Raw genomic sequence first — 18,987 nt, 5'->3', positions numbered from 1 at the left:
CAAACAGGACAGGAGACCATCATTTTGCCTGGCTTTGGAAAAAAAGGCTGTTTAGATGTTTCTTTCTTTTCCTTTTGCTGGTGCTTTTGAGATTCCCACAGGAGCTACAGTCTGAGAGACCACGTTGGGCTGTTATTTCCAGACCACAGACAGGACTGGCTTGGTACAGGTATGTTTAAATCCTCACCTCTCTCCCTTCACAGGCAAAGGGAGGACCTACGTGCTGAGCTCCACCCGTCTAGCCAAATTTTGAAGAGGTTCTCCTTTCCCCAGTCTTTGTCTGTCCTGGCTGCAAGGGAATACACTGACCAGGGACCATGTAAAGCAGAGAAGGAGGCATTGCAGAAATAGACTCAGTTTTTTTCCTCATTTGGCCTGAATGCAACAGGCAGACACACAAAATGGAGGCAGAGGTCAGTATTATTGAGGACGAAGTTGAGACATAAAGCTTTCCAGTTGCCAGACCCACATTTCTTTGTTTAATTTTAGGATGATGCAATGCCAAGTCCATATGCCCATGATGCCTGGGGCAGGAATGCCTACAGATGGAGAAGACTCCAGTAGGCTTAAGCCTGATTGCAGTATATATTTATTAACATTGACCATACCAATCACTTGTCATGGCTCTCGTGTGCAGAAAGTCATGAGCCTTTGCAGTCAGACAGGTTAGAGCCAATGAATTTCCCTGGATTTTTCTGTATATCCCATCCTTGGAGAAGAAATGACCTTGATTGCCAGCAAGACATCCATGGTTCCAGAGCATCTTCCCCATTTGGCACAGCACACCAGAGTTATTGGAGCTTTCTGCTCCTTTGCACAGTAACATTTCTGCCATGTTTCTTATGTCAGGAATTTGTGACCTTTTGTAGTGCAAAGATCTGGAGAATACTTACCAAAAATAAAATAGTCTATAAACTCCAAAACTGCTGCATGTGCATTGCTGATAGAGAAGAACAGCGAGGCACCTCTCAGTCCAGCCTGATAGGATCTGTGGTTGGGGAGGGAGTGTGTGTGTTGCACAGCAGATACTCGGTGTGGGGACCATGAAAAGCCTTTTTTCTTTTCTCTCTGAGTGGCTTGTCTTGCTTCAAATGAGTCTTTCTGTCAAAACAACCTGGCCTGGTGGAAGTGTGATTAGATATGGCACCTACCCCAGTGAAGATATCTGCACGAGGGGTACAGGCTGTGGTGGGAAGGGGAGGGTGTGTGCTAATCCTTCCATTGCTGGTCTCTTCTCTGGGGCCTCAAGGCTGGCAGAAAGCATGGAGTAATCAAGTCCATGTCACAATCAAGTCCTTTCTCATGTGCCTGGCTTGTCCAGAAGAAGTAAAATGTAAATGAAAGTATGATCATGGTTTTTTTTTTTTTTTTTTTTCCAATACAAAAATGGAGTAGAAGGAAGAGTGGAAGGAACAGAAGATCTGTTCAAAACAAGCAGCAAAAAGTTCTTCAGTCTGTGCAGAGCTGGGCTTCAGGTCACCCAAACCCATGCAGTCAGCATACCCCTGTTCAACTAAGGAAGTAGTTTATGATACATTGCAGCAATGTATCAATGTATCATAATTCTCTTAATTCTCATCCCACAGCACTAATTCCAGGAGGGTCCACGCTCTTGGTGGATTAAGCTAGAATGCAACAAAAAATGAAAATTTAATCACTCTAGATAGCCTGTGTTGACAACATCAATCAAACAGATGAAACAGGGAGAGAGGAGCAGGTAATTAAACAGATCAGTGAAGAGCTCATGGCCCACTGAGGCTCACGGGGACAATTCTGTGCAGTCACTAAAGGGATGTAGGTGATCACAACTTCCCCAGATGTGTGGAGGCAGAATGAATTTCCAGTGCTGTGCACTGCTCAGAAGGCAAATATTAATGCTGGGTGTGTAAAAAGCGGGAAAGATATGACAGGTTGTAAAACAATGAGCATTGTCTTACCTGCACACGAGCAGGTCTGGGAACCCAGGAGATCAGGGAAAACCTCCAGTGATAAGAAATCTGGAAAACAGTCTGAAATATCAAACTCTTTAATTTATCCAGGACAGTAAAAAGTGACTTGAGTGTCCCTTCTGTTTCTGTGTGGGGCTGCAGGTGAATGCCAAAGAAAGAGCTGGCAGCAGCCAGAGGTTAGAGAGATGTGTCAGGCAGCATTTGCCTAAGTGTAGGCAAACACATCTCAGTTTAATTAGCCCTGGTATTGCAAACAGATCCCCAGCCAAGAGTGAGATTCCTCCCAGCCTAAAGCAAACAGGTGAAATGGGGAAGACAGAAACCACGACCAAGTGGGTCTTTTCCCCCTTTGAATCAGAAAGGATTCCCAGGCAATCAGTTCAGCTGTGGAGATCTACACTGTAAACACCCAGATTTAGGTAAGATGAATCCCACCAATTCAGGCTAGAAATGATGTACACACCTTCTGATGGCAAAGGTAATGAACCATTGCGACAACGTATCTATGGATACATGGATTCTCCATCATCCAGGGATTTTAAATGAAGACTGAGCATGTTCTTACAGAAAGTGCTGTAGTTCAATCAGATGATGAAAACCAGACACAAAGTGGCCCTGGACCATAAACCTTTCCCCTGTGTTGTGTGGGGGTCTGGCAAGAACCATCTTTTCCAGTCTTAAAAAGATTTTGAATCAATGTCACAAAGAACTACTAAATATTTCATCAGTTCAAGATCTACAGATCATGTTTGATATTCAAATACACCTTGCACAAGGCCACTTGGAGAATTAGTATTTTCAGCCTCTCACACACTCCTTTTCCTTTTCTAAATAAGAAAGCAAAGCAAGCAAGCAAGAGGACCACTGTGCATAACTATGGCTTGGGTCTTTGCTAGAGTTGAAATTATTTGTGTCTTGTCAAAGGTGCAGCAAAAAAAAGTAGCAGTGGTCTTGTAAAAGCCGACATGAAAAGAGCATTTGGTTCTGTCAGGTTTTTCCTGTGGTGCTTTGTTTTCAAAAGTTGCCTTGTTTGAAAGAGGGAAGCTGTTTGGCCACAAAATGCAACTGTCACCCCTTGCAGCCCTGAGACTTAGAGCTAAAAACATCAGTGGGAAGAGGGGGAGGGGAAAGGATAGTACAGCCTGATCTTGAAAAGTGGTCTATTTAAATTCTCCTCCAAAACCACAGGGGAAGGGGGCAGCCATCTCCATCCCAACAGCCAGAATTGTGCAGAAATGCTCTTGGCACAAAGGACTTTTCTCATTTCTGGAGTGTCCTGTTGTGGGAATCACACCCACACTGTGCCTGGATGCAGATTATCTGCTAATTTTTTTTTACTTAAAAAGTGCCAGTTAATTGCACCTCTGGCTTTCAAGGAAGTATCTTAATAAGCATGTCCTCTCTGCCAGCATGGCTTGTCCCACAGGTGTCTCTTCAGCCACTCCTCTTGGAACTGCTCCACTGTGCTGGTGGCTCAAAGCCCACTGGAGGTGGGACTGGGATCTGCCACACGCTGTGCTTGAAGGAAAGAGGAGCTGACATACACTCCAGCTGTCCTCTCCTCCCAAGTTTATTTGTATTTTTCTGAGGTCAAAACCCCAACATATTCAGATAAAGCAAACTCAGAGGGCTCTTTAGTGTAGCATCAATTCCTGGCTTACAGATAATGTGATTGCATGTAAAAATCGTGCTTGGCTCACCACATTTTTCTTGCAAGCATAACAACAACATGATGGTGAGGAGGGACCACAGTTGGATCCAGAGCAGCAATGCTGTGGTGAACAGTGCTGGATGCAGTTATCTTTTGAGTCACCCTTCCTGTCAATATTTATAGAGAAATAAAAGGCTCTGGCTGGAAATGAAGAAGGTTATTTTACTGGAACAACAGGCACATTTTGGCTGCTAAAATTATCCACAAAGCCTTTTAAAAGTGATCACAGGCTGTGAATCTATCACTGGGCATGGTGACTTAAAAACAACCTCCACAGCTTGAAACACTGAAATGTGGATGGAAGGCTTTTTTCTGTATTAGTGGGGAAACCTCACTCAAGAGGAACAGTCAGTCCTGCACCACCTTTGCTCTCAGTTTCCTGGTCCATCATTTTCTTCCCAAGGTATGACTTTCCTCACAGGTTTCAGACAAGATTAGCAGATCTGAAAGCTGGCTGAAAACTTGAATACCATAGAATCATAGAACTATCAAATTATTTGGGTCAAGGGACCTTAAATATCACCCTGTTCCAGCCCCTCTGCCATGGCCAGGGACACCTTCCACTAGACCAGGTTGCTCAGAGCCCCATCCAACCTGGCCTTGACCACTTCCAGGGATGGGGCATATCTCTTTTCCTCATGTCAAGGGGTTCAAGTAGCCCTGAACAGGGGAAGAGGGAGCTATTAAGACACCTGGCTGTGACCTTGCATCTTTGTTGCACTGATTGCACACCTTGGCTGGCAGGTTCTTCTAAGGTGGTTTCTCAGAGTCTTCTTTCAGGACAGTTTCACTTTGTCTGACTGTACAAGCGTTTTGCATTCAGGAGTTCCAAGCAGAAACAAGAGTATAAGATAATAGAAGATGAATATTCTACCATGCCATGTGAGAGACCAAAGTGAACAGAAGAATACAAATAATTCCTCCAAAGATATTAAGTGGAGAACACGCCTCTCTTACCAAGTAAGCAGGAGAGGAGTAAAATATGCTGTTTCTGGCTTGATCTGTGGTAGTAAGTTAGGCAGTGCCAGGAAATGTTCCCTGCTCATGGAACTCGATGAGCCATACTTTTAGATCATCAGCACAGTCCCTGGCTGGTTTATGCTCATGCAAACAAGCACTGTCCCAAACAATTCCTGGAAAGACCCATTTCCAACAGTCAGCTGTGAACTCCCTTTTCTTCAAATGCTAACTGAGATTACTAAAATAAAAATGAGGTGTTCCAGGCTGGTAAACTTTGCTATCTGGGTTTGACTCAATAGTGCAGGCAAGCTGCTAAGACCTTTTGGTTTCTTGCCCAGATCCACCCCCTTCTGTCAGGAGTGAAGAAAGCACAAGACCCAGGTGGTTCTGGAGCCTCTCACATCACGGGAATTCCTTCCAGAAGATGGGTATGGGTTGTACCCTCAGCATCATTTTAGGGTCAGGAAAAAATAGAGCAGGACAGACTATCTTCCCCCAAGGTCTAGTAAATAGTGTCAGCAAGGCCTGGGAGCTGTTCAGCCCATCAAATATGGGCAGCTGTGGGCTCAATGGAATTGCTCACATACAATGTGTAAATGTCCAGGGGCACAAACACCACATTGGTTCCAGAGGTGGATGGAGAAGCTGCTCAGTGTTGGATCCCAGGCAGAGCCAATGCACTGGAAGGCTCTTAGCACTCATCTGTTTGTGCTGTTGTATCTCTAAAAGACACAGGAATTTAAACTCTTCCAGTTACCAGCTTGATTCCTTTTGTGCATAAATATCCTCATTTATTAAAAAAAAAAAAAAAAAAAAAAAAGAAAAAAAAAAGTTTGTTTATTCCTGGAATAAATCTATACTGGTATAACCAGTATTTCATAAGGGAGTGCTACTGGTAAAACAAGAGCCAGTAGCAATTAAATCAGCATATCAGAAAAACTAAACTAAACTAAACAAAACAAAACAAACAAAACAAAACAAAAAAAAAAAAAAAAAAAAAAAAAAAAAAACCAAAAACCCAACAAAAAAAACCACCACACTATGCTTATCAGCTGTGGAAGCAAGAGACAGCTGCTGCTCTCTGCTCTCCTAACCAGAGTGGAATGAATCATGGCACTCAACCTGGCTTTGCATCTAATTCAACTCTCCTTCTCTTCTCTCCCAGTGACTGGGTTGAAGCCCATCCTGCTCCTACACAGTGAGAACGTTTTAGCTTCACCCAGCAATTCCTCAAGCTAGCAGTAAACTTCCCACTGCTACAGAGGGCTTTAATATGTTTTTTAAATGACGAGCAAAGCTCTGCAGAGCAGCAGCAGCAGTAGCATGGCATCTGCAAGCAGCCAGTCTTATCCCTCCAGCTCATTTTTCAGCTCTAGTATGCTTCTTGGCAAAATCAACTCAGCAAATGTCCAGATTTATAGAGTTCAGCCACACAGCAACCTTTTTCAGGGCCGCATGAACAGCTATTATTTAAAGCCTTTTACTGTGTTCGTAGAAAGGAACAAAGTGCACTTTCCCGTTAAAGATTTAGAGCCTTTTTGTGGCAAAGCACATGTCACCCTGAAGGACATCTTGGGTCTTGCATATAGATGCATCCTGTGCAACTTCTACTGCAGGACAAACGGTTTGGCTCCTGGTAGTGGGAATTTTTGGGAATTCTGATCTTACCATTAGGTTGTAGGACAAGATCTTTCGCAGGGCATTAGGAAGTGTCTCCCACACTGGTATAAAAGGGGTTTGTATTCTGCATTGTGCAGAGCAAAGCAAAAGCACAAGAAATATCTTGGGGACATGAAACAATTCCCCATGTCAATGCAGTGCTCTTCCCAAGGACTTAGCGGTCAGCAGCAAGGCACAGACAGACATTTCTGGGCACGTAGAGTTAGGAGGCATTAATGTGCTGTCACTTCTTCAGCAGTTTGTTACACCCTCTGCTGAAGGGCACTGCTCCCCACCCCTGAGACCTGTGAGCATCTTTAACAACATCTCCTGGATTATCCTGGCTGAGCAACCTTTACCTAGGCCAGGCCAAGGCAAATGGGAAGAAATGCAGCTGAGCTGACCCTGCCCAGGAAGAGAGGACAATGGAACAGTTCTGCTTTTCTGGGACTACAACCAGAGCTTGAGCCTGCAAACTTGGCCTCAGGCAGACTTTCAGCTCACCTGGGCTTGAGGAGCCTGTCAAGGTGGGCTCTGAGGGAGGATACAGGGGTGGATTCTATGCTTGGCAGAGACAGCATCCCCCTTAGGAGCAGAGCTGACTTAACCTGGGAAAGAGAAAGGGAAGGAGAAGGGTTTTGGGCAAGAATAGATCCTGCTTATCCTTGTGTTTTGCCCCCCTCTGTGTACAAGCATCCCTGTGGTCTCTTCATTCCCGAGGAAGTTGCTGGCAAAGGGAAAATCTTCCCTGCAGTCTGCTTCCTCCCAAAGGCATAGATAGAAGTAAACCACATCCCCCCCACCACACACTCTTTATCCTTTCCACCTCCTATTCCACAGCATTTCCTATGACAGCTTGATGGGAAGGTGGGGGGGATGTTTTTGTAGGGCTTTTTCCTTGAAGGCAGCTCAGTCCCCATTTATCTGCATCCCCTGGGCTTTAGTGCACACAGTGCTAATGGAATGCTCCCATGAGGAGATTATTCCCGGCTCTGCACAGCGGACACAGTGGGGCAGCAGGAGCAGGCACTGGGACAGCACCTTGACTGATCGCCCCTCTCCCCATTCCGTGCCCGGGTGGGATTGTGGAGGGGAGAACTCTGCTCTGCTATGAACAGACTCCCTGCCATGCCAATAGTGATGCCAGTAGGAGAGCTTTAGTGATTTAAATGATGTACGTGATGGAGAACAGCTTGATTAATTCATGTGAATTGTAACTACTTAGGGCTCCATTCATCTGGAATGATCTGTGGCCCTGTCTGCCCGCAGAAGTCACAAAAGTTGCCTGGCTCCAGCTGCAGGTGATGCATCAGTCACCCCCTCCCCAGGACAGGGAGCACAGAGAGCTGCTTTGTTGCTGCATCAGTCACTGAGAGCCAGACAAGCACCAGGGATCTGCTCCACAATGAATGGTGAGCCCCACCAGGCTCCTCTGCAGGGAAGGGGCTGCAGTCTAGGGATGTCTAAGCCCAGCTGGATCCTTCCAGGGTGAATGGTTTTTCAGAAACGCTGCTGACTCTATCTGAAAAATCAGCTGGCAGCACGTACATCCTGTGTGAGGACATCTGGCTGAGGCTGAACCCTGGGCCAGACACGGCTTCGACACAGTGCTCATGGCATCACCGAGTTTGGTCTCATTACTCCTGCACTGGAGGGAAGAGTTTGGCCACAGACCCCAAGTGAAACACGTGCATGAAGGATGGGGCTGTTTGGGTGAAGAAGCCAAGGTCACACACAGACCCTCACCTCTATCCAGAAGCTGCTGGGCCTTCTGGTTATGTGGAGGACACAAGGTCTTCATCCTCCTTAAACTTAAATCTCTTAGCAGCAGCAAAAGCAGCAGTGGGCACGTCCTGGTCAGCTGCTGAATCCAGCACGTCCCTTGTGTCACCTGCAGCTTGAGGAAGATTTGGCTCTTGCTGGCAGCACTGGTGAAGACAAAGCCAAGCCCTGGAGAAGGCTGGTGCCTTGGTGGAAGGTGGAGCCGGGATTCCTGCTCCCAGCACGGCCCAAGGCTCACAAAGCCGGGGTGAAGCTGTCGCACACCAGCCCTGCAGCCGGGTTTGTACCTCCCGGCACCCTGCGACTGCGGTCACCACCTGTCCCCACAGAGAACAATGGTGGCAGTCCGGGACTCTGGGTCGCAGTGCCACCGTGTGGGCTCTGCCAGCTCCCAGAGCACCGAGAGAGAGACCTGGGCTGTTCTGACCTGGAGCTGGGCGCCTCCAGCTGCTGACTGATGGACCAGGGAAACAAAGATACCCCGGCCTCCCTGAGGATGCAGCGCTCGTTGATTGGGATCACTTTTCCCACTCAAGTCCTGCGTGCTAAGGTCAAACATTTGCTTTTCTTCCAGGTTTCTTTCGGTAGTCCATGAGGCAGGACCCTCTTCAAACTCTCCCAAAATGTTACCACCCTTCTGCACTCGCTGGGCTCGGTGTCTGCGGGGCAAAGGCCCTTCACCACCTGCAGGTCAGCTGTAGGAAGCTGTACAGCTGTAGAGCTGGGCTAAAAGGAAGCACAAACCCCCTCACACCTTTCAATGTTTGGGACTTTTCTGTCACCACCCCATCTGCATAAACCCCATGCATGCTCTGAGGCAAAAACACCCTTCCCTTGTGATTTTAATACCAGCCAAGTGAAACCATGTGGCAATGCCTTCGAGCTCTTGTGCTGCTACTTAAGGGGCCTGCACGAGAGACTGGGAGCAGTTTTCTTCCCAAACCTTCCAACCCTGTGCATATGTCTGGTGAAATCCTGCTGCAAAGCTCAGCACCTCTGGGTGGGCCCCAAACACTCTTCAGAGCTGACACCCATCTCTAAAGCCACCAGAAGACCTGGGTTTGCAGGAGCTGGGAATCAAAGTAGCAAAATGTAACAAAACAGAATGGAGCAAAAGAGATTAATTTTTTAGGTCTTTTTTTGGTGGCAAAGAATTACTCTCCACTGACCATTGCCTTTGTAATGGATGGCACTTCCCCTCCTCTTAGCCCCCACTGTCAGGACAGGCTGCAGAGTGCCCTGGCCTGCAGCTTTCCAAGGACCTGTGTCCCCTCTTTGGAGCCACAAGAATGTCAAAGTGTCCAGCCTGCTCCCTGAGATAGCTGCAGGAAGCCTTCAGCCTTGGTGACAGTGGCCTTGGTGAAGGGAAATGACAGAAGGTGCCTGGTCCTGGGCAGGAGGGTCTGCTGCTGGATCTCCTGCCACTCTTCTCATCCTTGGTGCAGCAGCTCTCTCTGAGCCTGTCATCACCAGGATTTTGCTGGAGGGAGTCTCTGGAGACAGGAGCAATGCTCGCCATGCCACAGCGCTGAGTCAGCAGCAGGATTCCCAGCCAGGGCCTTCCAGGGGACACAAAGCTTTCCTTCCCCAGGCCTTCCAAATGTGTCAGCTTCTTGGAGACTCTCAAGCCTGGAGCTTCCCCAGGAATTTCTCAAGGAGCCTGGCTGGGCTGGGACTCAGCACCTTCAGATGATACTGACAGCAGAAGAGGCTCTGCAGCCCCCCAAACACCCCTTGCCCTCGTTGCCACTGGCACCTGAACAGCCTCAATGCAACCATCAGTGAGGAAGGAGACAGCAAAGGCAGCTTTTACCTCCAACCCAACCCACTCCCACAAGAATTAAATGAAAAGTGTGTGCTCCATGGCTGACACAGCTTGTGTCTGAGCTGCACCTCTGGGAGATGCCCCCTGGAAGTTCTTCAGGGCACAGCTCCAGCTGTGGGGTGCCTCTGGCCAGGTGGCACAGGGAAGATGTTCTGGGCTTTCAGAGCTGCAAAGACCTGCCTGGTGCTGTCCCTCTGTTCTCATGGACAAGCTGGGCAGTCCCCAGGGACCCTGTGGAGGAGCAGAGAAGTGGAATTGGGGATGTGTCAGCAATTACTTTGCCTCCTCACTGCAGAACAGGCCAGTGAGTGACAAGAATGAGCACTCCTTGGAAGTTTTGACCCAGTGGTGTGAGGTGGGGCAGAAAGTGAAGGGCAGGAGGACACTGAACTGGGAAATTGAGGGCTTATGCTAATATTAGTTGGGTGTGGAGTGTCCAGACTGGTGACCCCATGAAACTCAGGGTTGAGGCTGAGCTCTCCAACATGCCTGGGGCTACCAGCATCAAACACAGCACTCAGAACGGCTCCCCTGTGCCCATTTTCTCATATTTTGGCATCCATCAGAAAATTCCCCACTAGGGAACATAGTAGGGTGTTTTTTAAATTATGAAAAAGTATATTGTGGTTACAACGACCATGACTTAAGACCTCAGCTCTCCCCCCTGGGGCCCTGTGGTGACCAGCCCCCACAGCTGCCTTGCAGAGTTGTGTCACATAAAGTGAGCTCTCATGAGCAAAGAGGTGGCCTGGAGGTTCTTGTGGCCAAGTTAAACTCAGCAGCTGCCAAAGCCCTTGGCATGCACAGCTACAGGTGAGTCTGCCCTGCAGCAAGCCCAGAGAGCTCTTTTGGAGAGCAAGCAAGCCAAGTGTGGGATGTGGCAGAAGGCACAGCAGAGAGACAAACTGCACCAGTCCAGCAGGAGTGAGAACAGACTTCACTTGACATTTGCATTCATTCAGCTCTCCTTCCCAGTAACTGCCCCTGGAGAGCTCCACACACAGACCAGAGCACTGTGGCTTTTTTCCCCGCCTTGATCTCTCTGCTCTGGAGTTCTGTCCCTTTCTCACCTGTTCACCCAGGACTTCTTGTTGGAAAGGATCACAGCCTGAATAATGGATCCAAGGTCACTTTCCCCAAACCTTCTGGCAACAGCTCTCACAACTCATCCTTTAAACCTGCCCATTCTTACAGTCCTTCCTACTTAGCCCTTAATCAGGCTAAACATCAGATCCCATCCTCACCCCAAGACTTTATCTCCCAACTTTTCCTGCCCATTTCCCTACCTTGTGTCCACCTTACCTGCTCAAGCTGGGAGTGTTGCAAGGGTTACTGACAGCTGTAGCTGTGTAGAGCTCACCAGCACAGAGTTCAGCTGCTTCTTCTTCAAAAATATGGGTGAATAATTATTTTCACGTTACTTTCTTGTTAAGATGTTTACAGCAGGCCAATAAACTTCAGAGTGAAGCACAAATAGGCTTGAAAGTGTTTACAAGCTTCTCCAGGCATCCACCACTCTGGCTTCTGTATGTCACCTCCTCCTGCTGGGGACAGGACTTGTAGGGAGGTTTTTCACCAGTTTGGATGGCATTTCCCTATGGAACAGAACAGTAGCACTGAATTAGGGCTGTGCAAGACAGTCCTGCTGCAATAACACCTTTAAAATCCCCTCTCTCTGTGACCTCCTGAGAGATTATTCCATGTTTTGTGGTGACTTGCAGCCAGGACTAAGGAGGCATCACAGTAGGTTGATGTGTGGCCCTGCTACCATCCAGGACTCCTGGCATCCCTGTCTCTCTCTAGCAGTGCAGACAGGAGCCCTGATGCAGTATTTTGTTAGTAGAAAAGAAATACACCTCCAGAAAGCTTCCAAAAAACCTAGGGATTTAAGATGTTAAAGAAACCATAATTCATAGGCAACAAATGCTGGCAGACTGAGTGCCAGAAGTGCCATCTAACAAGAGAGTGATGGAGCAACTGCTCCCATTCCTCATCTCCAGCACCCAGGGGCTGTTGCATGCTCTAATTGAAAATGTGAGTGTAGAGGAGTCTGTTCTGTACAACCTTCTCAAGAAAAGGCCTATTAAGTTTAATAGATCTCAAGTGGTCCCAAAATCTATAAACAATGAGTCCTCAGGGAGCAGGGGGGGAAAGGGTCCTTTAAAGCATTGATCACTGGAACTGTAAACCACAAAACACAAATCGTGAGTGCTCTATTTAATTTCATTCAACTCTTTGGTAGAAGGAGACTTCACTGAAGACTTGTGCCCACAAACCTACCTGGTTTTCCCAACAGTATCACATGGTGTGAGAAAAACTTATCACTTCTGTCCCTGTTGTGCTGTTGGAACAGCACAAACCAGTGCTGAGCTTTCCTTAACTGCACCCTGGCATCCTTGTGTCATAGCCTGAGAGCTGAATCCTCCAGGGGATGGTCCTTTGCACTCCCTGTGGATACTGCAAACCTGAGAGTGTCCCAGGAGCTCTGCAGCCCGTGCTTAAAGCTCCCACAAAGTGCTAATTTTGCCAAGGTTAGGGATGATGCTGTGAGTAGCAGTGGTCAGAGATGAGCAGGTTGAAAATGCTGAGCTGCCCATAGTGTGGAATCCAGAGCAGCATGTGATATATGCAACCCTGATGCATCCAGGGGTTTTGCTTTCCTCCAGAGGGTGCATCATAAATGAGGTTGTTCCAGGCTGTGAGCTTTGCTGGAGCTGTAGCTCTCTTCAAGGACAACTGAGGAGTGCTCTGGGTCACATGATGGAAGAGTTAATGGAGCTGCTCTGTAGAGTTGGTTCAAAAGAATCCTTTTCCTTGCCTCATTTGGGAAAATGAACATTTGTTCTACTTTAAATTTCCCATTAATTTAAAAAAATCTTATTTAATTTACAGGACAATGTTCACAACTCTTCAATGGGAGGACAAAAAATGCACAGGGAAAATTGATAACAAATGGGCTGTGTTGCATGTGTTATCACATGGAATGTGATCCTGTGATCCCTGTTCTCCATAGCTCTGCCAGCACATGGATACCTACAAATCAACCTCAGGGGCTCACACCTCGGGCAAAGGTGCTTTTCATTTTGCCTGACACGGGTTAGAGGGAGTTTTCACAGCTGGAACCAGGGGTGGGTGAGCAAACAGAAGGGCAGGAACACCATGATTTGGGAGAAGACAGCTGTCCCCAGCCTTTTATACTGGGACATTTTTCACTAGCATGTGCAGCCATTCCTTTTATTGACTGGGAAGCCAAAGATAAATCAGTCCTTGGGAGTCCCTCCTGCATTATTATAACACTGCAGGCTACTGTTTGAAGCAGGAGATGGATGCGAAGGCTAAAATCAAAGGGTGGAAGAATAGTGGGAAATTGCCATATTCAGAGACTTTTAAAAGAAATAGGTGCTGAAACACAAAGCACTGTAAGGGAGCTGCCAGTGTCACCTTGGCAGAGCAGGCTGGGCAGGGAGAGCTCTGCCTGGGGCAAGTCAGGTACCAGCTGCAGAGACTCTCCTCACTCTTCCCAACACCAGGAACCACACAGGGCTGCTGCCTCCAGCCCTGGTGCCACAGTGCTGGGCACAGCATGGATGGAAAACAAATGGCAAGATCATTTATTCCAAAAAGACCTCCCAGTCTAAACGCCCGGAGACACAACAGGGAAGAAATTCCTTGGCTGAGCTGTAATCCTGTGCACAGGATCTGGCCACACAAATGCACTCCATGTGGCAGTGCTGCTTATGAAAATGATGGATGTCGCATCCTCTCCTTTGCAACACACCAGAAGCAAAGCTCAGGTGGATTTCTGTGCTGGGAAATCTGTGCCTGCTGCCAGGCAAGAGCTGTACCTGAGCAGATGTGCTCCTGCCATCCCTCACTGTCAGACCAGAGGGAGCAGAGCTGTGGCTGAAGAGCATTTGCAAGAGGACTTTGCAGCTTGTCCCCAAGGCCCTCCCTCATGTCTTTGTGGCTTTTCCAGGGTGGGACATCATTGTTCCTTACAGAAAGGCGTTTCACATCTCTGAGTTCACATACATGCCATATATTTGCTCGGTGAGCAAAGACTTCAGCTTCCTAAGGCCACAACTGTGTTGGCAGCTGGCAGGGAGGGGCAGAGGGCAATGTGAAATATGGCCATGGTGGGAAACAGTCTTCACTTCACCAGAGCAAACCCAGAAAGGCTTCTCAGGCACCCAGGCAGTGCTAGGCATTTTCAGAGCCTGGGGGCCCCACACCAAGACCCTGCTCTGAGTCCACAGCACCAACATCTTCCACAGGAGGAAAAGCCTCTTGGGTTTTCACCCTCTTGCTTTTGGTTCCTTTAAAATTCTAGGGAAAGGGGATTTCCAAAGAACTGATCATGTTCCTGTGTTATCATATATTCTAGCCAGTGTGCAGCACTACCCTTTTTTTTTTTTTTTTTTTTTTTTTTTTTTTTTTTTTTTTTTTTTTTTTGCCTGTGTTGGAATTTGTGGCTCTTTCCCTTGTATTTCTTCCAAATTTTCATTCTAAAATCCCTTCACTGAAAAGACTGGAATCTGTTAGTCAGGTAGGGTTATGTATATCCAGCAATCCTCTCTTTCATAAGCATCCTTGCCCTGGTGCAGCTGCTTGGACCATCACCAGGAATATGTCCCTGTCTATTTGGATCATGAGGGAACATGATCTTTCATGTTGTAGGAGATTTACATATGGCATTTTCTTTACAGCAACATAACAAAACCCCACCCAAAGTCTCAAAGCTTCCAGGAAGTTCAGATTTTACAAATTTTACAACTTGGGACCTATTTTTGTTTGGCTTTGTTTTTAAAAACCCTTTATTTTCTCCCTTTGATGATTTTCCCTGCTGTTGAGGACAGATGAAAAGCCATCAGAGACAGCACTTTATGGCCTGGATTTGCTCTCCAGTGCCCTGGTCCAGCTCTGCACCCCATCCACACCCCAGCTGTGTGCTGGGAGGAGGCAGGGAGTGGCATGTCCCCTTCCCCAGGCCACAGTGGGGAGGTGAAATGTGTCCTCACGTCTGGATGATCAGGGGACCACAACTGCACTTAACCTGCACTCTGGATGCCACCACTTCAAATGGGAAAGCAGGAGGGAAATGATGGCATTTGCAGGAGAAAAGTATCCTCTACCCTGGCAGGGTAGCACAGGTCTGAGCTCATTTTCAAAATATGCAAGACACAGAGAAAGCCCTCAGGATTTCTGTGTCAACAGCTTCATCTCCAGAGCTCTCCAGAGTGGAAAAGCCTCAGTGTGAGGATGTTGTGACAGCACTTCACAGGAGTTAGGCCAAGATTAAGCCGTGTGTCCTAAAGCCATCTCACCTGCAGTTCCCCCTGGTTCAGCATCACCTGGGGCTGTGCAGGACCCTCCAGGCTGGGGTGCAGGTGTGTGGGCAGCCAGCAGGAGATGCACACCTGCCTCAAGCTGCTTCCTCCCCCATTTTGCACCTCCTGGCACAGGAACATCTGTCATAGGGAGAGCAGCTAATTTGTCACAGATGAAAGCAAACAGAGAAGTGTCCTCTCCCATCTCCTCCTCCCTGGGGATCCTCACAGACTGGGACTGTCTGCAGAGGTGCTGAGAAAAGGAGCTGCTCTCTCATTGTCTGAATGAGAGCATCCCCAAGAGAAAAAGAGGTGGGGAGTCCAGATATCTGACACTTGGTGTGACTTGGCTGTTCCCCTGTGGCCTAGACACCAAGAAGACTCTTTGGCCCATGGAGCTGGTGTCCACAGGTGTCTATTCTCAAGTGACAGGGTCATAAAAATTATTCACAGGGATTTGTCAACAGTCTGTGAAATCTCAAACAAGCCCAAACCTTGGAGACCTGATGGCTTCATGCAATTTCCCTCCTCTCACAGAACCACTAGGATTAGCTCAATAGTCAGGCTGAACCAAATCAGAGCTCTGCCTGGGCTCTATGTAAGCACAACTACAGAGCAAGTGTCATAAAGTGACATAAATGCACCAATAAAGTAGAGCCATCTATCTAAACACATGCACACACACCCACAGAAGATTTTTTTCCCCTGACATTGTATCTGCACATCATCAGCATTTGGCTTATAACATTATTTCTGTTATCAGAATCTCACTTGTAAAGTAATTTGTCTGACCGTCGTTTCTGTGGAGAATAAAAATGCAACTTGGGGAAATGAGAGGGAGGAGGCAAAGTGTTTTCCAAGTGATCTCAGTGGCTGAATTTTTTTTTTTTTTTCCCAAACTCAGTAATGGGTACTGCTAGGGAGAAACCTTCAAGAGCGCATGAAAACATTAATGAAGGCTGGAATGATGTCTAGTATCCAACCCAATAATTCTCCTCCCAGTAATTTCTTTAAGCCTCATACTTGGAGTTCAGTAGGTCATAAATTTTGCCTGCTCTGAAGTTAACTGGATCCACAAGATGCAAATGTATTACTCATACACTGGTTAATTTGTATGCTCATTGCTTTCCAACCTCTCCACAAATTGATTTTTAGATTCGTTATTTAAGCCAGGAAAATATTTCCTGCCTCGTCCCTCAGAAGGTCACAGCACAAAGTGGTGCTGCTGGCTGCCACGGGGAAGCAGAAGCCAAGCAGAGGGCTGGAGAACAACTTTCCCCATCTCAGGCTCGGACAAAAGTCAATCAAGATGCCAACTGCACCTGGGAGATGCCTGTTTGGACTTGTGCTGGGGCAGGGGAGCAGAACTGCAGGGAGTGGCTGGGCAGAAGGGAAGCAGGGCAGTGAAACAGCTGAGCAGCACAGGCCTGGCTGAGAGGGTGCAAGCTGACAGCTCCAGGTGCCTCCTTTCCTCTCACTTTCATCTCTCTTGATTCATCTGCCACCTTGAACCCCACTGGAGGCTTCTGTCCTCTCTTTTAGTAGGGATACACCGATTTTTTAACCCATTTGAAGGGTGTTGTGCAGGCTGTAAATGTCCTTGCTGGCACTCTGCTGTTGTCCAAAGTCCCCCTCTGCACATTTAGAAGCTGGCTTGAGATGCTGCCAGGCACTGAGGTGAGATGTCACTGCTTTTCTCAGGCAGGGACTGGGACCCAGGACCATGGTGTGACCATGGGGTCAGCTCCAGGGCTGCCAGCTTCCAGTGCCTCTCCATGAAAAGCTGTCAGCACTTGGAAACATGCAAGTCCACCAGCTTGGAAGCAAGGCTGGAACATGGCCCCATTCCAGGCCTGACCTCCCTGGCTCTTAACGGTGCTTTGGGATGATTAACCTTCACCTGAAGCAGGAGATTGTAACAAAAGGGCACAAAGGTCCAGAGTATCTTCAGACTTAATGAACTGAGTCATTAGCAGAGTTCACCTCTGATTTGCCTCAGACACAGACCCCTGGAAAGATCTCCTGCCTGTCCCTGTGTGTTCTTATTAGAGAAGTTCCTCAAATACTTTAAGGAGTGAGTTTCACCTTCTCACAGGTTCTCATTACATTCCTCCCTCACCCTCTCCAGGCTGTCACATCCATGTCTTGGTCTCTGCTTTTGCTTTCTTTTCTCATCTGATTACATTTTCACAGTGATTCTGCAGCCTTTATGTACTGGCTCCCGCTCTGTTTGTATTCTAGGAAACATTTAGTGCCTGTCTGCCTTGCCAGCACTAGGATTGCTCACCATCCCTTGGGAACAATGAGAAATGATGTGTCAGGACTCACCCGCTTCCCAGCACTCCCTGTTTACTACGAGGACCCCATGGGCAAGAGAACAAATAGATTACTACAATTTATATCTCTCTGGATAATGTCTTGCAGCTTATCTTCCCAATTGGGATATTGTTCACTCTGTTGGGCCCCTTTCAGCTATGGAATTGTGTGGTAGTGGCATCCATGGTGGTGAAAAATTGCTGGCTTGAGAGCAACAGCATTGTGGGAAAACCAAGATTTCCCCCTTTTTTCTATCCTCAGAGATGCTTGTTATAATGTGGTGGAAATTAGGGCTTGGTGGGAAACGGTTTCTGGGTCACATTAAACCTTTTTATTATTTCCAAAGGTTCCCCATTCTTCAGTGAGACAAAGCACAGAACTCCCACTCCTTACGATGGAAAAGAAATTATCCTCCTGGCCAGGACCCAGCATGGTGACAGGTTGCTCCTGCCCCACTTTAGGATGCTTGGGCTCAAGTCCCTGTTGCTGATATTTCCAGGCCAAATGATGAATGGACCAGGGTGGCTTTTGGTTGTCCTGAAGTGGCTCTGCCTCTTAAACTGCCTGCTGGAGGTGCTTCATTTTGTATTCAAATGTCCTTTTGAAACCATGACTTGATGCTGGGATTTCCACACCCCTTGGCACTGAAGTTTTGGAAAAAATATAACCTGGTCAGTGGTATGCAGATCTGAGCAAGGTCCTGCCTGTTCCTAAAATAATTTCCAAGACTGCATAAATTTGTAGTTGGGCTCAATGTTCTTAAGAGTCTTTTCCAACCTAAATGATTCTATGGATATATGTTTCTAAATCTGATGAAAAGTGGTTTATGACCATCATAATTTTCTGCATAAAAGAGGTTTGTCTGAAAAATTCCCAACCCACTCCAGCAACAGTATAGCACAGAAGCTCAGCATGTATTGAGTGATTAGCAAAGTCCTCCTCCCCTTCATCTTTTACCTGCTGTCTTTATTTTCCAAAATCTTCCTAAAACTAAATCAGCAATCATTCTCAGGGTCCCCTTCACCTCTCAAAATACCTTCAAGGTCACCAAGCGACCATGTCATCATGTTCTGCCCTAAGCCACCACCGTGGTGGTCTCAGGTGATGTCACAAGCCAGGTGGCCTCAGTTCTTTTCATCTCAGACCTCAGCTGGGTCTTTGGCTATTGCTGCCTCCATGGTAACTGGACTTGGGAGTTCTTTGACTGAGGACTTTTTAATTAAACCCATTGTGCTCTGCCCTGCCAAGATGGGCGGTTTGAAGGAAATGGTGAGAAAGGAGGTGGCTCTTCATGCCCACAGAAGCCGCTGCTGCTTGTTTAGCCTGCAAATCCCATAAAGAAATTTCACTGGGAGAGCTCAGATTCCCATTGTTAGTCAGCCTGCCCTCAGTGAACACCAACAGCTTCTGCACCTCCCAGCCTGCACAGCACAACTCATCCCTCCCCACACTCACCTG

At 47.5% G+C, this 18,987-nt stretch overlaps 1 long non-coding RNA gene across 1 annotated transcript; it reads right to left on the bottom strand.

The window, feature by feature from the left end:
- Positions 1 to 9,181: 9,181 nt before the first annotated feature.
- Positions 9,182 to 18,598, bottom strand: LOC128794970 (uncharacterized). Its single transcript, XR_008433343.1, has 4 exons — positions 18,487 to 18,598; positions 15,211 to 15,354; positions 11,189 to 11,481; positions 9,182 to 10,117 (listed from the first exon to the last, which is right to left on the bottom strand). It is a non-coding gene; the product is annotated as an uncharacterized LOC128794970 (long non-coding RNA).
- Positions 18,599 to 18,987: the final 389 nt, after the last annotated feature.

The sequence above is a fragment of the Vidua chalybeata genome, chromosome 1 (genome assembly GCF_026979565.1).
Source record: "Vidua chalybeata isolate OUT-0048 chromosome 1, bVidCha1 merged haplotype, whole genome shotgun sequence".
NCBI classification, from domain to species: Eukaryota; Metazoa; Chordata; class Aves; order Passeriformes; family Viduidae; genus Vidua; species Vidua chalybeata.
This window is presented reverse-complemented; position numbering and strand designations above follow the sequence as displayed.